Source organism: Polypterus senegalus, chromosome 16 (assembly GCF_016835505.1).
Source record: "Polypterus senegalus isolate Bchr_013 chromosome 16, ASM1683550v1, whole genome shotgun sequence".
In the NCBI taxonomy this organism is placed as follows: domain Eukaryota; kingdom Metazoa; phylum Chordata; class Cladistia; order Polypteriformes; family Polypteridae; genus Polypterus; species Polypterus senegalus.
In genome coordinates, this window is record NC_053169.1 from 74,101,286 (window position 1) to 74,126,631 (window position 25,346).

The following is a 25,346-nucleotide window of genomic DNA, read 5'->3' on the forward strand; positions in this document are numbered from 1 at the left end:
TGGAGTTTAGGAGACTGTAACCTGCTGTGGCACAAACATCCAGTCACTGCTACTGCATGGCACAAGGGGTGAAAGATACATTGATTAACAATGCATTATGCCTTCAAGCACTCGCCCACAGGCCTGTTTGGAATACAGCAGAACAATGGCACCTTTAGGAAAAAGCACAGCAAAGATGATCACATCGAACAAATTGTTATATTTATTGAAGGTGAACCCAGTGGAGACCCAGTGCCTTCTAGCTAAAAAAAACACATGTTGTGTCTTCTCCTCCCTTTTGTTGTTCTACTCACTTGGCTAAAACCAGCATGTCAGAACAAAGATTGTGCGTTAACTGAGGAGTCTTTTCACGTCAGGCCTTCACATCTAGTAAGTGAGGCATGAGGTGCACCTCTGAGTTTGAGCGACAATTCAGTGGTGTGAGTCAGAAGAGCAGCGTTCTGCGAAACATTACTCAACAAAAAAAAGGTCAATGTGATGAATCACCGTAAAATGAGATCAAAACGAGAGCATGCTGTTGAGCTCAAATACGACCAAAAATATGGAGCAAGAAAACTCCTTTAAAAGGGGATGGCAAGAACGGAGGTAGAACAGAACCAATATAAAGCCAACATTTTATTTTATTCTCTTGATTTACATACATGGCCGTTAAAGTGAAGGTGTCCATGCTGAGAGTCAGAATCAGAATCAGTGCAGATCCACATGCAAAGTGGAGGCAAGGAAAAGCGTATCTATCTATACTAATAAAAGGCAAAGCCCTCACTGACTGACTCACTCATCACTAATTCTCCAACTTCCCGTGTAGGTGGAAGGCTGAAATTTGGCAGGCTCATTCCTTACAGCTTACAACAATCAAAAGTTAGGCAGGTGGAACTGGAACCTACTTTCGACCATATATACGACCATAGCTTGCAGCTTGGTCGCCGTGTGAGGCAGAGTTGCATCCCGCATCATCACGCCTCCCACATAATTGAGTGCCTGCCCATATAAGGTAAATATCCGCGGTTGAAGGTCTGTACTTATGCAAACGAAGATGAGATGGTCTAGTGTTTGGCACAAACTCAGCGAAAGTGCGAGAGTAACTTTTAAGTGCCGGGTCTTAGCTAACATTAAATAAAGCCGTGGATATCGCAAGATCACACAAGAGAGTGGCTCACATGAACTGACTGTAAACGCAGTATGTAGAGAACAAGGAAGAGCTCCAAAGAGCGCTGAACAAAAAACGCATTACACAATTGAGAAGGCAGCAAAAGAATATGAAGCGAGTGACGCATACAAGCAAATTCATAAGTGCAGCTACTGCGGAAACAAAGCACGGTGTAAACCTTAAGATTAAATTAAGTTCATAGACGCGCTGCCGCTGGCGTTTGTCATGCCTACGACGAATATGATATTCGTGAGATACAAGTTTAATGAGAAGACACAGGGTATAAACGAGACTTTTGATCACTTTATAACTAAGTTAAAATTGCTTGTGAAGGACTGTGCTTATGCAAACGAAAATGAGATGGTCAGGGATAGAATAGTGTTTGGCACAAACTCAGCAAAAGTGCGACAGAAACTGCCGGGTCTGAGCTAACATTAAATATTTGCTGGTGAAGGACTGTGCTTATGCAAATGAATAGAAAGCAAATGTTACGTTATTTTTAAAATGTTTCTTTTTCTTTATCATAACTTCTTTAACACACTTCTTCTCCGCTGCGAAGCGCGGGTATTTTGCTAGTTATTAATATTTTCAAGTTCAGAAAGTCACACAGAAAGTGTCCAAAATAAAAAAAGAAGTGCTCAGATGTCAAAGTCAAGGTGAAATTAGGGACACAGTAAAGAAAAAAAGGTTGAAACGTAGACTTTAATCTCATAGTTTATTTTGTCATTAAAGTAGAATATTGTAAACTGCATCTTAAAATCAAGGTTTAATTTACTATTTTCTCAAATCCCATCGTAACTAAAGTAGCATGTGCTCCCTGACCATTTATTAATCATTATGTGCTTCTTAAACGGGCTTTCTGTTTCATAAACAGGCACGCACAGACACTGATCGCCACACAGAATACATTACATTCATGATTTTGCAGCTTTTTAAATGTTTTACAATAGTAAGATGTATACTTGATACCATTTTCATGATGAAATGCATTAAAGCATGTGTTAAATATGTGGAGGCACAGTGAAGCAGGGGTAGCGATGAGGTGGCACTCTGTCCAGGGATTGTTCCTGCCTCGCGCAAGACACACACAACCCTGAATGGAATATGTAATGCAGCAGTGCTGTCTCGGTCAGACGTACCAACCCCAAATTCCTGTCCTGTTCTGTTTTCTTTCTCCATGTGACCAATCACCACACAATGAGCTCTGTAATAAATGTAAAGTCAGCTGTAAGAGCGCCGATTCTTCAAAATATTTATGGAACATTGAAAAATCTTCGTTATACATTACGTTATACAGGGTCGCGCCTGTCCCAGCAAGCATCAAGTGTGAGGCAGGAACAAAAAGGCGAGCTTCAAAACGGCGACCTCAATTGGGTGCGGCGAATAAAGGCCTGCGTAAATAAAGGCGAACTTCAAAAGGGCGAATAAAGGCGTTCGTAGATAATTTAGTTCAAATGGCTCTGGAATATGTGAAGAACAACAAAGGTGCAGATCTACTCGTAGTCGAAGGCTACACATTCAGAAAGGAGAAAACTATCAATGGGAAACACATCTGGAAATGCACTGAATATAGGATTGGAAAATCTTTGTCTCGCTGTCATACCAAAAATGGATTATTCATCAAGAGACCATCTATGCAAAACCATGTTCCAGATGTGGCGAAGATCTAAACAAGGAAAGCGATAGTGAACATCAAACACTTCGGAGCGAATTAAATCAATTGTTCTTGATTATGCTAATAGACCGCATCTCGAATATCTACGTGGCATTGCACATAATCTACAGCTTCAAGTGTAACACAACAATGAGTAAGAGCAGAAAACAACGAAATATAGAGAGCTTTAGAAATAGTTCGTTAGAAGTTCATGCATTAATTAATTGGATGTTTTAATATTCTTGCTTTCACCTTTTTATACGTTCAATCATTGCCTTTATCTAATAAACTTTCTGTAATAATTTTGTTGCGTTTGCCTTTATTCGCTGCGTCCAATTGAGGTCACCCTTTTGAAGCTCGCCTTTATTTACGCGCCTTATTGAAGGATACCATACACACACACACACACACACACACACAGTGGGTTCAAATACTCCGAGTAGTGCACTGAGAGTAACAACACTAAAGCAGCTCTGGTATTTAGAATAGTTTGTTCATTCAATGCTCTATTATATGGTTACAAAATAATTACAATCAAGTGAGTTAAATTTGGAAATGATACGCAGTTAATTTCGATATATTTGATAAATTCCACGTCACTGAAGCAAATCTGTAAAAGGGAGACCACAAAGAAACTGTAACACGGCTTTGATGGCGGGTGCGAAACGTGCATACGCAAGGGGTGGGTGCTGCCGTGAGAATGTGTGTGGCATTACGCCAAGTCCCGTGATGTGAGGGTGGAAATGGGCGTATGCAACATTTATTGATGAGGCCCCAGATCTCCAGATGCATGCTTGGAGATGTGTGCTGCTAACTTATATAGCATGTGAGTGATGACTTCTGGTGTGTCATGTGAATTCCCAGTCACATGACCAGCAACGGCATGCAGAGATTGACACAAAATGGCACCAAGTGCATGATAGATAAAAAGAAAAAAAAAACAAAATAGTATTGCAAAAATAACAAAAAATGCCAAAAGTAGGTGCAAAATCCCACATGGCACAATAGAAAAGACAAAAATGACCAGATCACCTCTGGCCAGGAGCTTCCACAAAGCACAAGCTTTGCCTTCCTCAGTTCTGCATACTGAAGTGACTTTGCCACTACAGAAAATAGACACACAAGAATGACATTTAATGGGTACAAATCAGGAATTTCAGACTCAATTCAGTGTGTGCTTCTCTGCGGAGTTACTTCTAAGAGTAGAGCCTCTGCATTTCTCCACAGAGAGGTCAGCCTGCTGTCTGCGTTTTTGTTTTTTTCTTTTTATTTCCCCTTTTTTTCAGGCCACATCACACTTTGTGATTAACAAGTGCACTTTTGCATTTTCTCCCATCTGTACTAATTCACTCTTATTTTTTTTCATGCTCTCATAGAATTCCAGACAGAGAACAGGGTGGGACTCATCAGACTCCGATTAAACTTTGCTGCCTGGCCACATTCTTTCACCTTCTTATTATGCAAGGCGAGCATTTTTAAAACTCATCAACTTTAAGTAGTAGAAAACCTCAAAAGCATTTCAGAAGCATGGATGTCCGTGGACTGCAACACGTGGGCCCGGGAGGTGAGTCTTTTCTAAACTGTCTCTTGGCTCTGTTGTTGAGGTTGAGGTAAAGCAGTTTGCCAAAACAAGACCCTGGGCCACCTCGGCAGCTCACTCTTCCCTTTGGGCACAGCAAATGACTTTCACTAAACCTCCGTTACTGTTGGCCTCTTTGACATTCTGGCTTTTGACTTTTTGGCTTAGGAATTTGGATTCTGAGGTTAGGTTTAGTTGCATGGTTGCCAGTCTTTCCTGTTTTGACCATTTTCATCTCCTGGTCCTTTTTCATTGCCCTTGTGGCCTGCTGATTTACCCCCCTCTCTAGCAGAGCACCTACCTTGTGCTCAGTGTGATCCATGACGTCAAGGCAGAATAAATTTGTCTTAAGAAAATGGGAAGACTATTTTTTTTTTTTTGCTAAAATGTAGTTTAATAATATAGTGAGAAAAAAACTAGAACACTTTAAAGAAAACCAGACCCAGCACCATGGGGGGCAGTAAAGGGTTCATCTGAACCCTACTGCCCACTCAGTTTTGGACAAAAGAATTTAAGAAGCTTAAATAACTTGCATCAATAATCCAGAATTCACATCTAGAGAGACAAATCAGCATGGCGTAAGTTCTCATCTGTCCACTTCATGCCAACTCTGATTCCATTCTGTACTTAAAAACTACAGAGAAGAATAAAATGAGCAGCTTTTGTTGATTTCAAACAAATCTTTTCTGGGAATTTCTCAACAGTTGTACATTGATTATAAAGTAAAGTGCATTACTGGTGATTTTATATTTGTTTTATGCCGCTGTTGTTGTTTAGCAAGTGAATTGAGCTTTCAAACTACAACAGCTGTGGGGACTGCATGTACAGATGTCCATCTCCATTGATATTTATAAATATGTTGTCTTGAAAACCTATGAATGGATGTTGGAGGAAGTCAACTTTGTTTGAGGAGAGGTGATTAATAGGAGAATTTGATATTAGTAATTAATAGAGAGAGGAGAGAGAGGTAAGGAGCACATGCTGATACAGCGCATTGCTGCACGCACCACATGACAAACCAATTTAGGATCCCAGATTAGGACCCGAGTGCAGCCATGCAATGGGCGACACCTCAGCACCACACTAGTTCACATGTGAGGTTTTTATGGTGGCCGGAGTGCCAGTTCTGCCACTGACCCCCAGGTTTTTCCCTGCAGGTTGGAGGGCCTACATAGCAGGGCTGGATGCAGATTAACGTCATACCCAGGACAGAGCAATTGCAGGTTAAGTGCCTTGCTCAAGGGCCCAGCAAAGTAAAGTCACTTTTGGCATTTATGGGAATTTGAACCGGTAACCTTCTGATTACCAGTGCAGATCCCTACCTCAGTGCCACTACTCCGCCCGATATCAATTAACGGAAGTATTTAAATGATTTTCTAATACCAAATTTTAGTGGTGGGTATTAATTGTTTATTCCCACTTTGTTATGTCACTAGGTATATACGCAGCAGCTCATTTACGGCCGAAATGTCTCTGACCGCTTCAAAAATCACAGTTCTCTGTTGCCACTGGCCCTGAAGATGGCACACACTCAGATTCGAATGACTGGAGAACACCCAGAATGCTCATTTGCACCTTCTTTTACTGGCCTGTCTGGTGTGACATCATTACACAAAGCCACAATCCATGTCCTTATAACTCTGATATGTTGAATCTCAGCCATACAAACCCAAACCTTGGCAAGTAAATGTTCAAACTCACAAGGCAGAGCTAATAATTAAAAAATACATGCAGTTTATAAAATAAAAGCTGTAACAATGACTGCAAACAAGTTACAATCTGAACCATGTGAGCTGCTTAGGTGACAAAGGTGGCGCTGTCATCTCTGGGGCACTGTATATGAAAGTTAAGGAGCGGACACCAAGAGGGACCACCCCCCTAGTCATCAAACTCTGATGGTACTGAGTGGGTGTTGCCCCTGTGATCTCAGGGGCACCATTTATGAAAGTTAAAGAAGGTGTGGCAGACGGCCAGGGGTCTTACCGGGTCGGGACGGCCTTCTGAGGAGAGGACATGTCAACAGCAGTACCTCCTCCGGGACATGAGAGGGCAGCCCCCCTGGTTTGCATCGGGGCCATGGGCTTGGAGCTTAGAAGCTCAACCCTGCTGGGGCTCATGGCCACCAACAGGGGGCACCTGGACAGCTTGGTCTGCAGCCCTTCTGCCACACCCAGACGATGATCAGGGAGCACCTGCAGCACTCCCAGGTGCAGTATAAAAGAGGCCGCCTCACTCCATTCAGGGCACCGGAGTCGGGAGGTAGAAGACAGAGCTAGCGGGAGAGGAGTGGAGGCGGTAGAAGAGAAAGAGAAGAAAGTTAAGTAAAGTAAGAAGGACTGAGCATTGTTGGTGATATGTGCACTGTGTGTGTGTGTGTGTGTGTGCTGTATTGAAGGAACAAACTTCAAAGTGTGTGCTTTTGGCCTTGTGGCTCCTGGTATCTGTCTGTAGTCAAGCTGATCTTCCACAAATTGTGTGCAGTTTGGACACCGAGGGGGAAACTGATTGTCAAACCCTGATGCTACTGAGCAGGCACTGTTACCATTTAAGAATGTAAAAGTGTATACACTTCGTACTGTGAGATTTTTTAACTCTTTTGAGACCTTCTCCAACAGTTCTGAATGCTGAAATGCAATCTGTCAAGGGTTGCTTGTCCATAGCCAAGGCAACCGCAGGTTTGCAGTGCTACAGAGGCAACTGCAAGTTCAGATCCTCCTGCGTAACATGTCTGTCGTGCGATGGGTGTTGTGGGGAACATTATTAACATTTACTGGCCCGGTCCCTGCTTGTTTGCTGTGCCTGTGTGTATTGAAGTGGTAGCTCCCGTTTGACCAAGTACCCTGACTATTTCCTGTTTTGATTGGAATAAAGTTGGCTTTCTTGAAACCTTTGCACTCGGTGTCCTCTTTCAGGTGCGTCACAGTACACTAATGGGTGCGCACTCATTAAAGTCTGCAGTTTATACACAAAGTGGCGCCACTTGTGCTGCTGAAGAGGTGCATGCAGCAGACACTGAGGGGGGCCCTCCCTGGTCATCAAAGTGTAAACAAATTCCTGCTCGTCCAGGGGCCTTCACGTTCATTCATAAGACATCTGTACACGTATGCTATTTGTTTGAGCATATAAAGTGCACAACAAATAATACTCATCATAAAAATCACCTCAAAACAGCAATGCAACTTTCCCATCACATAATAACAGACACTTCAATGCCAGGCAGCCTCCTAGTCTTTGAGTTCTCTGTATTAAAAGGCCCTGATTTGGACTGGATTCTTAAAAGACCCCTCACTGGTCATTCTGCTTTTTGACTGCTGCTTGTCGTCAGCTTGTGTTTTGGATTTCCAGGGCTATTTCTGAAAATGTGACCCACAGCCCTAAAATAAAATCCAATTTAAAGATAGGGAGCTATTGACACTTCAGATGTTTTCTAAATAGCCACATCTTTCAGTTCTTCTAGACATTTTAAAGTATTTTATGACTTGTGTTGGCTCGGTATTAAACAAGCTGATTGTGGGCTTGTGGGGACCTTCAAGTTAAAAATGGTACAACAGTTTTATTGGAAAATAAAACATGAAATATTTGTTACACAAAAGAAGTATCAAAGTAATAAAAATAGATAGCGAAAATATAAAAGTCAAGGAAAGCACAACATAGAAATATTTAGATAGCTTCTTTATATACTACATTAGGGGTGCCCAATATGTCGATTGCAATCGACCGATAGATCGGAAAGGAAGTGCAGGTAGATTGCATTGCATTCAAAAAACATTTTTTTTAAATGTTAGTCTATCATATATCCTCCATTCGGCATTTGCCACTTGATTGACATACAGGGCGGCCAGTCTGAGATCTCTTGTCTTCTAACACACTGGTCATCCCAAACGCACGATCAAACTGCAAAACTCCCGCTATCTAAGTGATCTAGTTAGCCTTCCAATTTATATCGACTAAAGAAGGGATTAAAAAAAAAAAAATGTCTGGGGCGGGTATGGGCTGGATGTGGAATTGGTCTCACAATGTCACAATCAAAGTGCGTTTGTCTGATCTGTCAATCTATTATTGCTATTCCAAAGAAGGAAAATGTGGAAAGGCACTTTCAAACTGTTCATACAAACTACGAAACTGACTTCCTTCCGAAAAGTGATCTGAGAAAGAGAAAGGAGAGGGAACTAAAATCACAGTTAATCGGACAGCCGTCATTTTTCACTCAGCTGAATCCAAAAGCAAAGGCAGACACACCAAAGATTCGTTCCGGGTGAGTCTGTGACGATGCAGGTTCGGCTCCATGCTCTCATCTGCTGTTCGGGAGCCCTTGAACCCTACACCGTCGGTAATGTTACCGATGAGCTAGACAGTGAGGCAACAACATAGCAAGGGGATTGTACAAAAGTGCAAGAGTGCTTTTATTAAAACAGACATTTCTTCATTAAATAAATAATCCATAAAAGAAATGTGGAGGTTTAAAAATCTATACAAAAACAATCCTTTAAAAACGAGGTTAAAACAACGCTGGACGCAGTCCTTTAAAATACCATTCAGAGCCCGATGTCTTCTATCCTAGCGTCTCTCCTGTTTCACCCATCTGGGCCCCGCAGCAGGCGAGACGCTCTCTCTGCAGCTGTCTTTCACTCCTTTTCAAACGGGTCTGGAGGCCTCCCAATCCTGGCTTCGGTCGCGCACTCATCCCAGACTCGAGACTTGGTATCCTTGATGACTAGGACGCTCGCATCAACGACTTCTCCACAAAGCCTTCTGACTTCCTCTGTCTTCCCGGCCTTACACGGCCAGTCGCCCTTCACTGGTCATTCCCACTACTCGATCACTCAGCGGGAGCGACCACTACTACAACTCCCGGGTGTCGGCCTAACACCCAGGCTTCCGTACAGCTGCCTGTGAGCATTCACTCGCTCGCTCACCCGCACTGGCTCTCTCTCTCTCTCTCTCCTGCTCCGTGCTCTCCAGTAACCTCTGTCTGTCTTTCCTTTCTTGTTCTACTCTTTTTTTTCTCCCCTTTTTAACCGACTCGCACTTCTATATAGGTCGAGAGGGCATAGCAGCTGTGGCAAATTAGCAGCCCCAGGAACAATCACAGATGCGGGCAGTCTCTCACCTGTGCACTTAGGTGAGAAACTCCCACATCGCAAATCGCCCTGAGAACTGCTGCAGCCACAACCACCACGCCCCCTCGCTAAGCCGCAAGCGCGGTGATTATTTATCTAAAACGGGCCTTTGCTGAGAGCTGTGGACCCGCTATACCACAGAGTCACTCAATCATTAAGTATAAGAAGTCCTTCCAAGATGGAGAGATAATAAAAGATGCCTTCGTTGAGACAGATGGCTAGGGAGAAACTCCTGCTGAGATTTCAAGACCCCTGGCTGGAGAAAAAGGAGTTTCTCCTTGTCATTAAACATGCAGAATACAAGCAATTTAATAACGATGATGGTCAATGGCCGCTAGACTTGCCATTTTTTTTCCAATCTGACCAACATGTGGAATGAGCTTAATTTACCGCTGCAAGGAAAAGACAAAACCATGGTCAATATGATTAGCTCAGTTAATGCTTTCAAACGAAAAATGCAACGTCTCTCCTCAAAGCTGCAGCGCCTTGATTTGGGGAACATCCAAAACCTCGTGTCAGAGCTGGAGACCCAATGGAAGGCGTGTGCACAACTTGACAGAATACGCTACACAGAGCAAATTGAAAATTGTCTGTCAGACTTTGAGAGACGGTTTCAAGACTCAGCTTTACTTGAGCCAATCGCTACATTCAAGTGCAATCCATTTAGGGAAGATGTTGAGGGTGATTCACTCACATCACAAATTGCAACACTGTTTCACCTAAAACTCCTCTACAGTGGAGGATGAGGTTTTGACACGACAGGATGACATTCAGCTGAAGTCTGGGGATCATGGACAGTTTTGGAACTTATTCACAGATGAAAAGTACACAAACATGAGGGAATGTGCTACCTCCTTGACTGTATTATTCGGCTCTACTTATTTATGCGAGTCAGCATTTTCACACATGATTATTAAATCCAAATACTGTAGTGACCATAAATGTATTGAACTGTTATTGTGCCATAAAGGTTATTCAGTTATGTAAGGTGCAGCAACATATATTTTATGTATAAAGTATACTATATATATATATATATATATATATATATATATATATATATATATATATATATATATATATATATATATATATATATATATATATATATACTGCTCAAAAGAATTAAAGGAACACTTTTTAATCAGAGTATAGCATAAAGTCAATGAAACTTATGGGATATTAATCTGGTCAGTTAAGTAGCAGAGGGGTTGTTAATCAGTTTCAGCTGCTGTGGTGTTAATGAAATTAACAACAGATGCACTAGAGGGGCAACAATGAGATGACCCCAAAACAGGAATGGTTTAACAGGTGGAGGCCACTGACATTTTTCCCTCCTCATCTTTTCTGACTGTTTCTTCACTAGTTTTGCATTTGGCTACAGTCAGTGTCACTACTGGTAGCATGAGGCGATACCTGGACCCTACAGAGGTTGCACAGGTAGTCCAACTTCTCCAGGATGGCACATCAATACGTGTCATTGCCAGAAGGTTTGCTGTGTCTCCTGCACAGTCTCAAGGGCATGGAGGAGATTCTAGGAGACAAGCAGTTACTCTAGGAGAGCTGGAGAGGGCCATAGAAGGTCCATAACCCATCAGCAGGACCAGTATCTGCTCCTTTGGGCAAGGAGGAACAGGATGAGCACTGCCAGAGCCCTACAAAATGACCTCCAGCAGGCCACTGGTGTGAATGTCTCTGACCAAACAACCAGAAAGACTTCATGAGGGTGACCCAAGGGCCCCATGTCCTCTAATGGGCCCTGAGCTCACTGCCCAGTAGCATGCAGCTCGATTGGCATTCGCCATAGAATACCAGAATTGGCAGATGCACCACTGGTGCCCTTTGTTTTTTACAGATGAGAGCAGGTTCACCCTGAGCACGTGACAGAAGTGAATGGGTCTGGAGAAGCCATGGAGAACATTATGCTGCCTGTAACATCATTCAGCATGAGCAGTTTGGTGGTGGGTTAATGATTGTCTGGGGAGGCATATCCATGGAGGGTCACACAGACCGCTACAGGCTTGACAAAGGCACCTTGGCTGCCATTAGGTATCAGGATGAAATCCTTGGACCCATTGTCAGACCCTATGCTGGTACAGTGGCTCCTGGTGCACGACAATTCCTGGCCTCATGTGGTGAGAGTATGCAGGCAGTTCCTGGAGGATGAAGGAATTGATACCATTGACTGGCCACCACACTTTCCTGACCTAAATCCAATAGAACACCTCTGGGACATTATGTTTTGGTCCATCCAATGCCACCAGGTTGCACCTCAGACTGTCCAGGAGCTCAGTGATGCCCTGGTCCAGATCTGGGAAGAGATCCCTCACAACACCATCTGTCATCTCATTAGAAGCATGCACCGATGTTGTCAGGCATGTATACAAGAACACAGGGGCCATACAAAGTGCTGCGTACAATTTTGAGTTGCTGCAATTAAATTTTGGCAAAATGGACTAGCCTGCCACATAATTTTTTCACTCTGATTTTTGGGGCGTCTTTGAATTCAGGGCTCTGTAGGTTGATCATTTTCATTTCCATCAAACGATGTGGCATCCTTTCGTTCCTAACACATTACCCAGTCTATATCAGTATAGATATCCAGGAGGATTTCTTTTTCCCATTGAGATCTGATGTGTTTTCAAAGTGTTCCTTTAATTTTTTTGAGCAGTTTATATATATATATAATTTTTAATGTAGGTATTTCATTTCAAACTGGTCATTTGAAAAGTAGCTCGCAAGCCGAAAAAGTGTGGGTGCCCCCCTGTACTACATGCTGGTCCTTGAAGAGAACTGTCTTCCAAATTCAACCCTTCAAAATGCCATACAGAGATGTCCATGAGAAAAAAACAGGCAAATCCAAAAAAATATTTTGTTGAATGTTCATCCTTGAGCTTAACTAATGGCTATTGCAATGGATAAGCGGATCGGAAATTCAGTTCTCTTCGTTTTAAAAGACTTTTATTGATCTTCAGTAGACAAGTCCATGAAGGTAAAAAAGAAAAATCCAGTGATGTCCTCAAGTTCAGTTATATTCTGAAGGAGATTCATTATCATACATCAGGTACCATTGACTATTCTTTTATTGCCCTTAAGGTTTCTAAGAACCTTGGCGATTGTTCCTTTTTTAAGAGTAAGCTTGTGAGGTGGTGGTCCCGAAGAGTTAATGAATTCAGAAGTTAATACTGACTGAACTGAAGTACGTCTTTTCTTCCCCTTCCGTTGGTTCGCATATGATGTGCATGTTAATGTCAATCAGTTGTTGTTCTTAGGGGAGATTATGTGACATGACAAAAGTCTCCTCCAGTTTCTTACACATGTAAGGACATACACTTGACTATGAATTCTGCACAATTATTTGATGAAGGGCAGTCTGATGATCTTCCCAATTGTCATCACTTATTTTTCTGTCTTGGTTGTTCTTGCATTCTGTATCCCGCAATTGATGCTCAGCATATATCTCTGCCCTTCTTCTTACTATTATGTGTTCTTCATCATATAAGCATTCTGGGTATCACTGCTAGTAAATTGATTAAATTAAAATTATTAGCATATTAAAATGAAAAGCAAAAACCAAAACTTAATAAATGGCACATGCCTGAGTGGGAAGCCCACAGGGTCCCCTGAGCTGACCAAATAAGAACAAAACAGCAATGCAATGCTGAGAATTGTGCACCTTAATGAGGACCGAGGCCGAAAGTCAGGTCTGCCAAAGATTTAGTGCATAAATCACTGCATTAAATAAAAGAAATGGCAGAAGTAAATATACTACAATAAAGAGCAAAAAGAAGACGAAGAAGCACATTATGTTGTAGACAGCAACATAACTAAAAGAAGTACATATTTAGAAAAATTTTAATATGGAAAAAACATGTTAGGTGCAGTTTTGCATCATGCTAGTGTCAAAGGATAGATTGTGGGCTGATTCAGTAAAACAAATGGTGATTCCAACTGAGTTAAATGAGACAAAATATTGTTGTGATCAGCGTCACTCCCTCCAACAATTAACATCTCTGTTTTATCTGTTTAAAGACAAGTAGTTCTCATTCATGAACTCCATTGGCTCAATGATACATCCAATTAAGGAGAGCATCAGAGAAACATCATTTGGTCTAAAAGAAAGGTGTAACTGTTGTCATCTTCATACGAGTGAAAATGAACATTGTTTCCTAATGAGAGATCCCAGTGGAAGCATGTAAAGTGAAAATAGTAAAGGTCCCAGTACTGAGCCCCAGGGGACACCATATCTCACTTCTGTGTATAACGATGGAGTACTGTCAGCACATTTCTGTACATATTGGAATCAATTTGATAAATAAGAACTAAACCAAGTGAGCATGGGGCCTGTAAGCCCAACATCATTTTCTAGCCTGTGCAGTAAAATAGAATGGTCAATGGTGTTAAATGCTGCACTTAAGTCTAACAACAGAATTACAGTGGATATCAGAATGTCATTTACAACCCACGTTAGTGCCGTTTCTGTACTATGACCAGTGCGGAAACCAGACTGGAATTTCTCAAATAAATTGTAATGCGTAAGGTGTGACTGAAGCTGATTGGTGACTACTTTTTCAAGTATTTTAAAGAGAATGGATAAATTTGAAACGGGTCTCTAGTTATTAAGTACTGTATATGTGGGTCTAGGTCTGACGTTTGAAGTAATGGTTTGATGACAGACACTTTTAGAGCATCAGGTACTGCACAATACAATAGTGAGCTACTGGCAATACTAAGAACAGGTGCTGCAAGAACATCCATTGTGCTTTTTTACTAGTTTTGTGGGCACTGGATCCAAGGAACAAGTGGTAGATTTCATTTTAGAAATTAAAGTTAAGTCTTCCTGATCTGCTATAGGATTCAAATTTCTAAAGTCTTGAATGGCTGGGGGGCGATGTTATATTTTTTATTTTCTCATTAAAGAAGTTCATAAAGCCTATTCTGCTAATGTCTGTTGGTATTTTATAATGTAGTTCTGAATTCCCATTTGTTAAATTAGCCACTGTTCTAAACAGTACCCGAGGATTATTATTATTGTTATCTATTATTTTAGAATAGTATTCTGAACAAGCTTTAAAGAGAGCTTTTTTTATATTTTGAACACTCTCTGTCCTCTCGGTTTGAAAGACCTGCAGCTTTGTAGTTGTCCATCTACACTCCAGTTTTCGACACTCTAATTGAGGAGCTCGAGTGCTCTCGTCTACACCAGAATGAATTTCTATGTGGTTTGATAACTTTTGTATTAAGGGGAGTCACTGTGTCCAAAGCATCTCTCATTATAATGTGCTGTTAGCTGATCTAAAATTGTTTTCCACGATTACACTTCACTTACTCAAGGTATCTATAAATTCTTTGTTTTATTCTGTGAATGTATTGGTAAATGCAAAACCAAATCAAACGTAATTAAACAGTGATCAGAAATAACTTCATTTAACTCTTTGAGTTATGATTAAATCTAATGTGTGGTTATGATTACAAGTTGCACCATTTGACAATCTGACAAAATCCTACTGAATTTAACAAATAACTAAAACATTTTGTAAAAGTGTCAGTTTCCACATCAACATGTACATTAAAATCCCCCATCAACACTATACGATCACAATTTAGAGCCAAATCAGAGAAAAGGCTGCCAAATTCAGTCATGAACAATGAATATGGCCCTGCTGGTCTGTAGACTGGCACTACAATTAAGCTAAAATCTGTTTTAATATTTAAAATGAGTGACTCAAAGAATTTGATGTTGTCTAAATTTTGAGAAGCAGTTTGCATTTTGTCACAACGAATAATTTCAAGGCCACCTCCTTGACAAGTGTCTTTAGATTTATGAAGGAATGTGTATTCATCTGGTGACAGTCTCAGATTTACTAAGCCAGGTTTAAGTAAGAAGACACAAATCAGATTTTTGACTTCTTATTATACCATTTACCAAAGCAGCTTTACTTCAAGAGAGTGAATGTTTAATAAGCAGCATTTAAAACTGCATAGTTGTTTCTGAAGGAAATACATTGCTACGAATGTTTGTGACGCACCCCTGTTGCCGGTCTGCTTTTGATTCCAAGGATTAATAAAATAACAGTGGGAGGTCGAGCTTTTAGTTACAGGGCCCCTAAACTGTGGAATGGTCTGCCTGTTACTATAAGAGATGCCCCTTCAGTCTCAGCTTTTAAATCCCGGCTGAAGACTCACCACTTCAGTTTAGCATATCCTGACTAGAGCTGCTGACTAACTGTACAGACTGCATCTCTGTTGTTAGTCATTAGCACTAAAACATAAGTAACATGATAGTAATAATTGAATTCTAACCCTCACCTATTCTGTTTCTGTTCTCGGTACTCAAATGTGGCACTTGGTGAAACGGCCCACCTGCCAAGTTGTTTAGCCTGCCTATGGTAAAGTCATCCCTGATGGAGGATCGCAGGAATCATGGGAAAGAGGGGTCCTTTCATTGGATTGGCTGGCCCAATGCTATTTCAGTTGTGGAATGACCAAATGGGGGAGGCAGCTTGATGAATGAGGTCTCCAGGACTCAAAAATATCCAAATCTTATTATATGATATCATCTATTGCTAAATTCTGCTCCGTGCTTCTAAATTTTTATTTTTATGCTGTATTAAGGATTTGTTCTGTTCTGTGTATTGTATTGTATTGTACCCCCTTCTTTTGACACCCACTGCACACCCAACCTACCTGGAAAGGGGTCTCTCTTTGAACTGCCTTTCCCAGAGGTTTCTTCCATTTTTCCCTACGAGTTTTTTTTGGGAGTTTTTCCTTGTCTTCTCAGAGAGTCAAGGCTGGGGGGCTGTCAAGAGGCAGGGCCTGTTAAAGCCCATTGTGGTGTGATTTTGGGCTATACAAAAATAAATTTTATTGTATTGTATTGTTGGAATGGCAAATGCAATGCATATGCCTTTGTTATGTGCCACTTGGTATGGGATTAGTGAAGCAGTGTTAAAATTTGTGATGCCCCCTCTGTTAGAATGAGAAATGCATTTTATTATACAAATGTTTGTGATGCACCATCTGTTGGAATGACAGAGACAAAGCAACCATACAGGTATATGGATAGTTATCCTTTTATTATTATGGTGGATAATTACAGTTAGACAGTCAGAGGTTTTGTGCTAGAGAATCACCCGAGCTTCCTTGTGCACAACCAGATGTTCTACAGTAGCCATTTAGAAGGCTAATAGGATGTTGGGTTATTGAGCGTCCACTTTGTCTGGCATGCAGGTCACGGAGAACCTAACAGAACATCATATTGGTGGGACCACATCTATGTGTAATTTTGTCCTCCATATTACATACAAAGCACATGCCAGCATTTGGATTACATCCAGAAGAAAATGACAAGATTCTTTCCAGGCCAGTGGGGTATGAGACATGAGAAAAGGTTCTACATGATGAGAGTTTAAACCTTCAAATGAGGGGCGAAGAGAGGCTTGAATAACGTGTGTGTGTGTGTGTGAGGTGAGTCAGTGGGGAGGATGGCAGCTGTTAGCTCTAAACAACACAGGAGCAGAGTTGGGTGCTGGTGAAGGGACGTCATTCTATGCACACAGATGACATGAAGCGGGTCCAGAGCCTTTCCCAGTAGCACTGGTTGTCAGACAAGACGTCAGCCCATCAAAGGGGCCTGCTCGCTCACACTCAGGCTAACTTATAGTCTCCCTTTAACCTAATCAGCAAATCTTTGGGATGTGATGAGGAAAGCCCACACCGACACAGGGAGAATGTGCAAAGGCCACAAGGACAACAAGATTACAACCCAGGGTGCTGGACTCATTAGGTGGCAGTGCTACCCACTTTGTCACCCTGCTGCCCACTTTTTGTTCTTGACAAAGAAATAAGGGAAAACTTAACATGAAAGCACAAGTTACAATTCAATCACTGTAATTTGTTTAAATAATGTTTTGGTTTTCTTTTGGAAATGTGAAAATAAAATACAAACACTGACAGGGATTTCTGACTTGGAAGACTAAATTTAGAAATCAGAGAAAATGACTTTCAGTTCATGACAGGACTGGAAGTGAAGGCAACTAACTTCTGCTCACGGGCCCACTGGAGCTGGAACGAGATGCATCGGAGGGTCTTTAGGGCCACCTTTGAGAACCTGTGCAATACTAAAGCACAAAGCAGGCACACAAATAAAAGGGCAAGGCCCCCCAGGAGCCCCCCACTGCCTGTCATCTGCTATTCCCACAAGGCCTTTTTTCAGGCAAGTCTCTGTTCCTGGAGTGACTCTTTACTCTAAGCCTCTTTTGGACCATGAACCTTCGTGCAAATGAGACTGTGGGCTGCCATCTAACTCTCTGATCTTATTGGATTGGCCTCACTTAGGATGGCAGACCACTTCACACCCAATGGTCACTTTATTATCACACCAGTTTAACAGCAAGAGGATCAACGTCTACTCGTGGCATTTTAGCTGGATTGAGATGGAGTGGACCACTGTCCTGTTCAAGGAGCCCAGCTCTTCTTGATACACAGATGACATTGCTGTCCCAGATTCTGTCATGCTGCATTCTTTAGTCCATACTAAAATGGATCATTCTGAAAATGCTGTTCTCCCTCGACATTACATTTTTATATACAGTTGACAACCACTCTAAAATGCCAAAAAAGGCCCATCTTTGCTATTCGACCCACATAGAGAATGATGTTTGTTGTGGGAGATAACTCAAAGTAAATTGAAGATCTAACATCTTTGCCTGGACACATGGTGGAGTACAACTGCTTTAAAAGGTTAGGAATGAGTATGGGATGGCAAAAGCCATGGAAAATACAGGCTGGGAGTCTTGTCAAAATATTTGAATGTTTCAAGGCGTGCCCATGCATACCACTGCAGAGCTAAGATGGCATCATGTATCAGTCAGTCAGTCATTTTCCAACCCGCTATATCCTAACACAGGGTCACGGGGGTCTGCTGGAGCCAATCCCAGGCAGCACAGGGCGCAAGGCACGAACAAACCCCAGGAAGGGCACACACACCCACACACCAAGCACACACTAGGGACAATTTAGGATCGCCAACACACCTAACCTGCATGTCTTTGAACTGTGGGAGGAAACCGGACCACCCGGAGGAAACCCACGCAAACTCAACGCAGGGAGGACCAGGGAAGCAAACTCAGGCCTCCTTACTGCGAGGCAGCAGCACTACCACTGTGCCACCGTGCCGCCCGGCATCATGTATGACGGCCATATTTTGAGTTCCTAAACAGCTTGGCTGCATTGTGTTTATTCTTCTGTTCTTTATTTTTTGTATACAAAATGTTATTGTTCTTCTGTCATCAGCAAGGGCTTTGAGGGAAACGTCAAACACGTTATCTGGTCATTGCCATCTTCAGCTGCTACCACAGTTCCACCTCTGATGCATTTTCTATTGGTGACTGACACTTTGGCAAGATGAGTGGCTATGTGAGAATGAGGTTAGTTGTTTACAGCTCACCATTCAACCCCATGGTACCTTCACTCCGCAGAACTCTGAGCCTCCATTCCTTCCTGTGCAGTTGGGTGTCTAACCTTCTGCTGGGCTGGTGGCAAATGGGTAGAAAAGGGAGCAAAACTTCAAATTCACTAACCCACAGAACAGGACGTCCTCTCCTTTGCTCCCTGTAGAGCCACGATGGTTTGGCCAGAGAGCTCAAATGTGACCATCAAATTAGCTAATGATACAAGATGGGACTACAGTGTAGCAGTAAACACCCACATATAATGGTGCCAGGGCAATGCCTTCTCTCTCAGCATCAACAGGACCAAGGAGCTGATGTGGAGTAAAGGAAGTGAGCAGTAGCACACACTACAAAATCATTGGCAGAACTGAAGTTGGAATGATCAGCAGTTTCTCATTTCTTGTTGTTCATATTTCAGTCTCAGGAGACTGCAGAAGTTTGGCATGAGTCCACAAGTCCTTAGGTCATTCAGTAACTGCGCCATTGGCTTCATCACCTCTTGGCATGGGAACCCCAATGCCCTGAGTGGTGAGATTCCCTGCGTCCATGACATTTACACCAGACACTGCTTAGAGGATTCCAGTTATCTGAGTCGCGGACTTTCCTTAGCATTAGTGTCTAGCATACCGTATCACGCTGTTAGAACCACCAAGTGGTCAGACTACTGAACAATTACACTCTTTACTTATCTCTTGTGGTGTATGGCCGGCCGTTCATCCCGGCCAATACCCCCAAGCCGCCAGGTGGAGCTCTCCCTGCAGCATGGAAGTGGCCCGAAGACCAGCAGGGCATCATGGACATTGGAGTTTTTATACATAGCCCTGCTGGATACCGTGGGGGCCACTAGATGACGCTGCAGGGAGGAACGACGTTTACTTGCCTTACACCCCCGGAAGTACGTCCGAGTCATATGGATGTGGTGTTATGGGTCCACAGCTTGCTTAGTTAAAGGCCATTTAAATAATCACCGCGCTCGTGGCTTCGTGAGGGGGCGTAGTAGTCGTAGCAAGCCGTGGGGCGATCTGCGGTGTGGGCGTTTCTCACCGAGTGCACAGTGTGGTGAGTGATTGTTCCCGTGGCTAATATGCTGCAGCTGCTATGGCCCCTCGCAATATAAAAGAAGCGCGAGTCGGTTAAGGAAAAAAAAATGAGAAGAAAATAAAGAAAAAGAAAGACGGAGGTTGCAGAGAAGAAGGCAGGAAGCAGGAGTGAGAAAGCCGGTTGAGAGAAAGAAGGAGAGCGAGCAAGCGCAGGCTCACTCTGTATACGAGCAGCTGGGAGAGGCGAGCCCAAGTGAGGTGTTTGGCCGACACCTAAGGGATGAGGGTAGTGGTCGCTCCTGCTGAGCGATTGTTTGGAGCAGGAGTGACCGAGAGAAGGTTGGCTCGCCGCAGCAAAGACAGGCAGCGGGAGTCAGAGATTGGGAAGAGAAGCCCCAGTGTGAGCATCCTGGTTTCTGGGGAGCCCAAGTCTCGGTCTGGGTGAGCTGAACCGGAGCCAGGAATCGGAAGGCCACCAGATCAGTTGAGCAGGAGAAGGTCAGCTGCAGGTATGGCGACTCTCCTGTTGCAAAGCCCAATGGGGGAAGCAGGGGAGCCGCCAGGTATAAAGACACCGGACTTTGTGTTTTTAAAAGATTGCTTCCAGCATTGTTTTAACCTCGTTTTAAAGGATTGTTTTTTCTATTTATTGATTTTACCTCCACGTTCTTTTTATGGATTGTTTATTGAACTTTATGAAAGCACTGCACTTTATTTTGAACACCTGTTTTGTTTGGATTTCATTTTAATAAAAGCACTTTTTACCATCCCCTTGCTTAATTGTTGCCTTCACTGACTAGCTCATCGATGACATTCCCGACGGTGTTGGGTTCAAGGGCTCCCAAGCAGTGATGGGAGCATGGAACCGAACCCACATCGTCACAATGGACAAGGGGAATGATGTGCTTCCGGGGTGAAGAAAAGGACTTTTGATCTGACCCGGAAGTGACAGAAGATCGCATGGACTGGGGATTGGAACACTTCCGGGTCAGGGAATATAAAAGGATTGTGGGAGGGGTGGCAACGCGTCTGGGAGTGGAGGAATTGTTTATTGTATTGGGAGTGATTTATTTAATGAGTATTATGGAGGAGAGGGTGCTTTGTGCACTGTTGATTAATAAAAAGTCATATTTTTGGACTTTTATCTGGTGTCTGGTGTCTTGGACAAGGGTTCAAGGGAGCGATAGCACCCCCTATCTGTCACACTCTTTATTCAATGTATAACTTTTTCACCACTTGTACACAGTAAACCTTCATAAGAGATGCCTACCAAGTATGTTATACATGTCTGTACCGTTGTACTCCTCCTTATAATTCCTGTTTACATTCACATTGTATTGTCAGTTGTTGTATAACAATATGTTGTCCTGTTGTTTGACGCTCAACACCCAACACTTTTACTTGAATCTTACTCCATGTGAATTGTTGTGACAATAAATCTTATTTCTCTACCTAAGAAGAGAGAACTAAGCTGTTCGCACAGTAAAGACTAAATTGGCACAACAAGACTGCGCCTAATTACCTGACAGTAAAATGTCAGCATTTTCAAAAAGCACAGTTTTTCCCAGCAGAGTCTGGTGGCAGACCTCCAGAGATTGTCTTCATTGAGGAGGCTGTCACTGTATGTTATACGTCAGTAATAACACCTGCTTAAACTCTGCTGAAGATTAGAATTAGGGGATGGAGATCTGGCTCAAGTCAAGCAAACCAGGTGACAGAAACCTGAAATCCAATTGGCTGTCCGGCGGAGCTACTGAATCGCAGAGCTGCAGAGTGCAGATGGACGCATCTCGTTTTTCCCAATACGCAGTGCAATTCGAAATCCAGCGTTTTCAAGTTGATGCACTTTACAAAACAATTTTGAAAAGCTTTGTTTTGGTTGGTCAAAAATGCTGCTTTAGTGTGGACGTAAGGCCAAGTGAAATAAAATCTTATCAACGTTAGTGTGGACTAAAGCCTAAGTTAGGTAAATCTTTAGTCTGACCAGTTCTTCTTCTAAATTACATAAATCTCCTTTTATCAGATTGTGGGCAGTGAGACATTTACTGAGGCATTACTCATCTAAGTCAGGGCTGCTTGTTTCAGAGTCCAGCCATGTAAGCCACTTGTCTGGGGACCAGTCAAGGCCATCTTTTCTCCCCAGCACTTTGAATTTCTCACCAATTATGTAAAAGGCTGCTCAGTCTAATAATTTGCCAAGCTGTAGTGGCTACAAGATACGAGTCCTTATACAGGCCCTGGGGTGAACTGCAGTTCATTCATTTTGCAGTCCAAGGCATGGGAAGGCTTGCCCCCAAATCCATAATAACCCTACTGTGGTGGCCACTGTTGTCTGGCTCCATTAACCTCTTGCTGGTTCACCTACCAACTCTCCATCTTCTCTTGTTTTGGTTATGAGGCTGTAATCGAAACCTTCCTCACATTGAACCCCTAATGTGCTATGGACAGTAGTCCTGGTGGTCTCTGTTCACACTAGCTGTGGTCCTAGGGTATAACAGGGCCCCAAGTACTTTACACATAGAGGGGGTTTTCATCCTCTCTATTAGACGTCTCCTCACGGACAGGGTGGCAGTGAACCTGGGAGACAGTAGCGAATGCTTACACCACTTTCCTAAAGGGAGTTCCCTGTGAAGCTGCCACGTAATACAAAGGTCCTGAGTTCAAGTCCCACTGCTGAAGACGGGGAGCCAAGAGGGGGCGGAGAGACTAAAAGGGGAGGAGCAAAAGCAATGAAGGCCGAGATGGAGGGAGAGAGAGTCTGCCTTGCAGTTGTAGCCGTGCTACTGGGGCTTGAAACTGCAACTCCCAGCAGTCCCTGCAGTGGCTCTGATTGGTCTTCTGCTGAGGGTGCAGGGGCTGTTGGGTTCAAGGATGTCAGTGTGGCGTTTAAAAGGAGGCTGGTGAGACCAAGGAAAAAAAAGTATTTTGTGGGTCATGTCTGAAGTTCTTGTCTGATAGTTGTGCTTTCTCATTGTTGTCTTGGATTGTTTCTGGGTCAATGTCTAGATTGTCTGCTGTCTACCTGTTACGTGAGGACTGTCTTGGGATTTATGGCCATCCTGTGAAGAAAGGAGCGCTCCTGAAACCGTCCACCCGTCTTCACCATTTCAAGAACTAGCGGTAGGACTATCTTTACATTCCCTTTAACGTGCAGATCTCTGAACTATTTAACTTCATCTTTACATTACATCTGTTGCCGTTTTTTCATGTATGTGGTTTGTTGTATTTAATGTATAATCGCCGAAAGGGGAACTGGGGTGGGATCGTTGTTTTCATTTATTATTGTTAATACATCCCTTATTTGCTGTTTTATTTCTGGTGGCTTTTTGTGTCAGTTTGTGAGTGCGTGACATTCGGGCGAAGGCTGTGTGTCCCTGGAATCTCCACTAAAAATAAATAAATCACATTCTTCTCAACGGTGTGAATCTTAGCGGCACCAGACCACTACACAGTTCAAAAACTACTTGGCCATTGGGCTGATGGGAAATTTAATTTAGCAAAGTTGGATAAGTAATCATCTCTGATTCATAGGTCCTGGGTCACAACCAGCTTCTCCATGTGAGAATGTGAAACAGAGTAGGCTGAGACACTGAGGGATTACTCACTGATGACAGTGGCCAAGGTGCATGTATCCAGCAACTTCCATTCTGTTGATCAGTATACTGACAAGGTTGTGGTTGCTGGTCTAGGCCATCACAACACTCCTATAATCCTCGCTAATGTCTGGGTTTCCTGCAGCCTGCATTCTCCCTTGAACCCGGGACATCAGTAGACATAAACTGAGGATTGACTAGGCAATATGGACACACACACAGCAAGCCTTACAACAAGTGCATGACTTTAAACTGGCTTGTGTCCTTGCTGCTATCCCTGTGTGTCTGCAAAGAACCCATCAGCTCTGCTCCCTTCTCCCACCGCCACCCTTTGGCTTTCAGCAGGAGCCCAGTCAGAACGGTTGGTCACTCTTTCTACTACAGCGCTAAGCAAGAGTGGTCCTGCTGTCTGCTCGCTCCTGTCGGGGGCTACTTCACGACCTCCTTCTTTCTTTCTTCCCACAACAGCACCGGCTCAGCCTTGTGTCACTTTTCTTTTTTGTTTTCTTTCTTTTTAACCTCCATCATTTCCTCCACCATTGCCTGCTCGATCTCCCTTGTCTCTCAATTCAGGTTGCTTTTATCCCCATGGGTGCTGGTACCTTAATTGCAAACCCTGGAGCACTAATGAGGAAACCTTCTGAATGCAGGTCTGGCCAGTCTCCCCATTAACACCCCAGAGCTGCCTGTATGAGCTACGGTACTACCACATTAACCTGTGCCCTCCCAGAGCCTGCTGGCCTCTAATGTGCACCACCACATCCTCAGAGCCAAATGTAAGGACTGCTAGAAACACTTCGATAAAGGGCACCTCATCCATTTCATAAGCAGTTCATTCCTCTCCAGCCTTCACTGCCAGCTGAAGAATGCTTTGGTAAATTGCCACACCAGTAATGGCCAAGATACGAGCTGACCTGTGACTATTAGCTGATTAAGGGGCTTCAGTACTGGATGGTAAAGTGAGGACAGCAGTTGTTGACAGTCAAATGTGCAGAGCACTGTAAAATTCTTTCTTGTGTGTCCGACCAACACACAACCCGCAGTACCCGTCCCGTTACTGCTGTTGGAGACTGACTTACAGGACATCCTCTGATTGCCAAAGATGTGATATCTGCTTGGTTTTGCTACAAGTGGGAACTCCTGGTTCAGTTGGTTTAGTGGGGTCAGAACAAAGCGGCCATGCTGGTTGTATGTTCCAGGCCAGCGGTCACAGCTCCGACTGCAGCGCACGTGCCACACATAGTGAACTCATTGATAGTTTAATGAGCCTTGAAGAAAGCAGCTAAAGAGGAAGGGCCAACAAAACTAATGGACCAACACAGAGAGGGAGAGCCGCTTTTAGGGGAACTTCATTCACGACATTCATGGGCACCAATGCGTCAGAGCCAATTATCTTTCACAAAGCTGCTTACAGAGCCCTGGATCAGAGTACAAATTGTTAGGAGCAGGTTAGCGTCTTCCCTGTTTACAATCGCAGAGCACGAGCAGCACATGCCTCGGTAATGTGAGTTTTCCCATGGAGCCCCTGAAGAGGCCTGGCCCTTTCCCAGTCTGCTCTCACAGGAATGCTTATTTGTCGTCTTTAGAATTGCAGCTCCTGGCAGCTGGCTGGAAGTGGCGCATATTGCTCTGCGCAGCCCGAATATCAGCAGAAGTGTAACAGATAGGGCTTTGAAAGTTGACGGTCTGAATTGTTCCTCTCATTCTCTTGTCTTTCTTATTGTCTCCAATCCTATTTTGTAAATGTCTCTATTTTTGCTC

At 43.2% G+C, this 25,346-nt stretch overlaps 1 protein-coding gene across 3 annotated transcripts in view; it reads left to right on the forward strand.

The window, feature by feature from the left end:
• Window positions 1-25,346, forward strand: part of sertad2b (SERTA domain containing 2b) — a 71,031-nt gene that overhangs the window by 38,680 nt on the left and 7,005 nt on the right. Inside the window, exons 3-4 of one of the 3 annotated variants that reach the window (XR_005630836.1) lie at window positions 4,178-4,365; window positions 22,999-23,112. The gene's annotated coding sequence lies outside the window, so the exon portion shown is untranslated. The remainder of the gene's footprint in view (window positions 1-4,177; window positions 4,366-22,998; window positions 23,113-25,346) is intronic. The other 2 variants (XR_005630838.1, XR_005630837.1) reach the window with 2 other exon arrangements.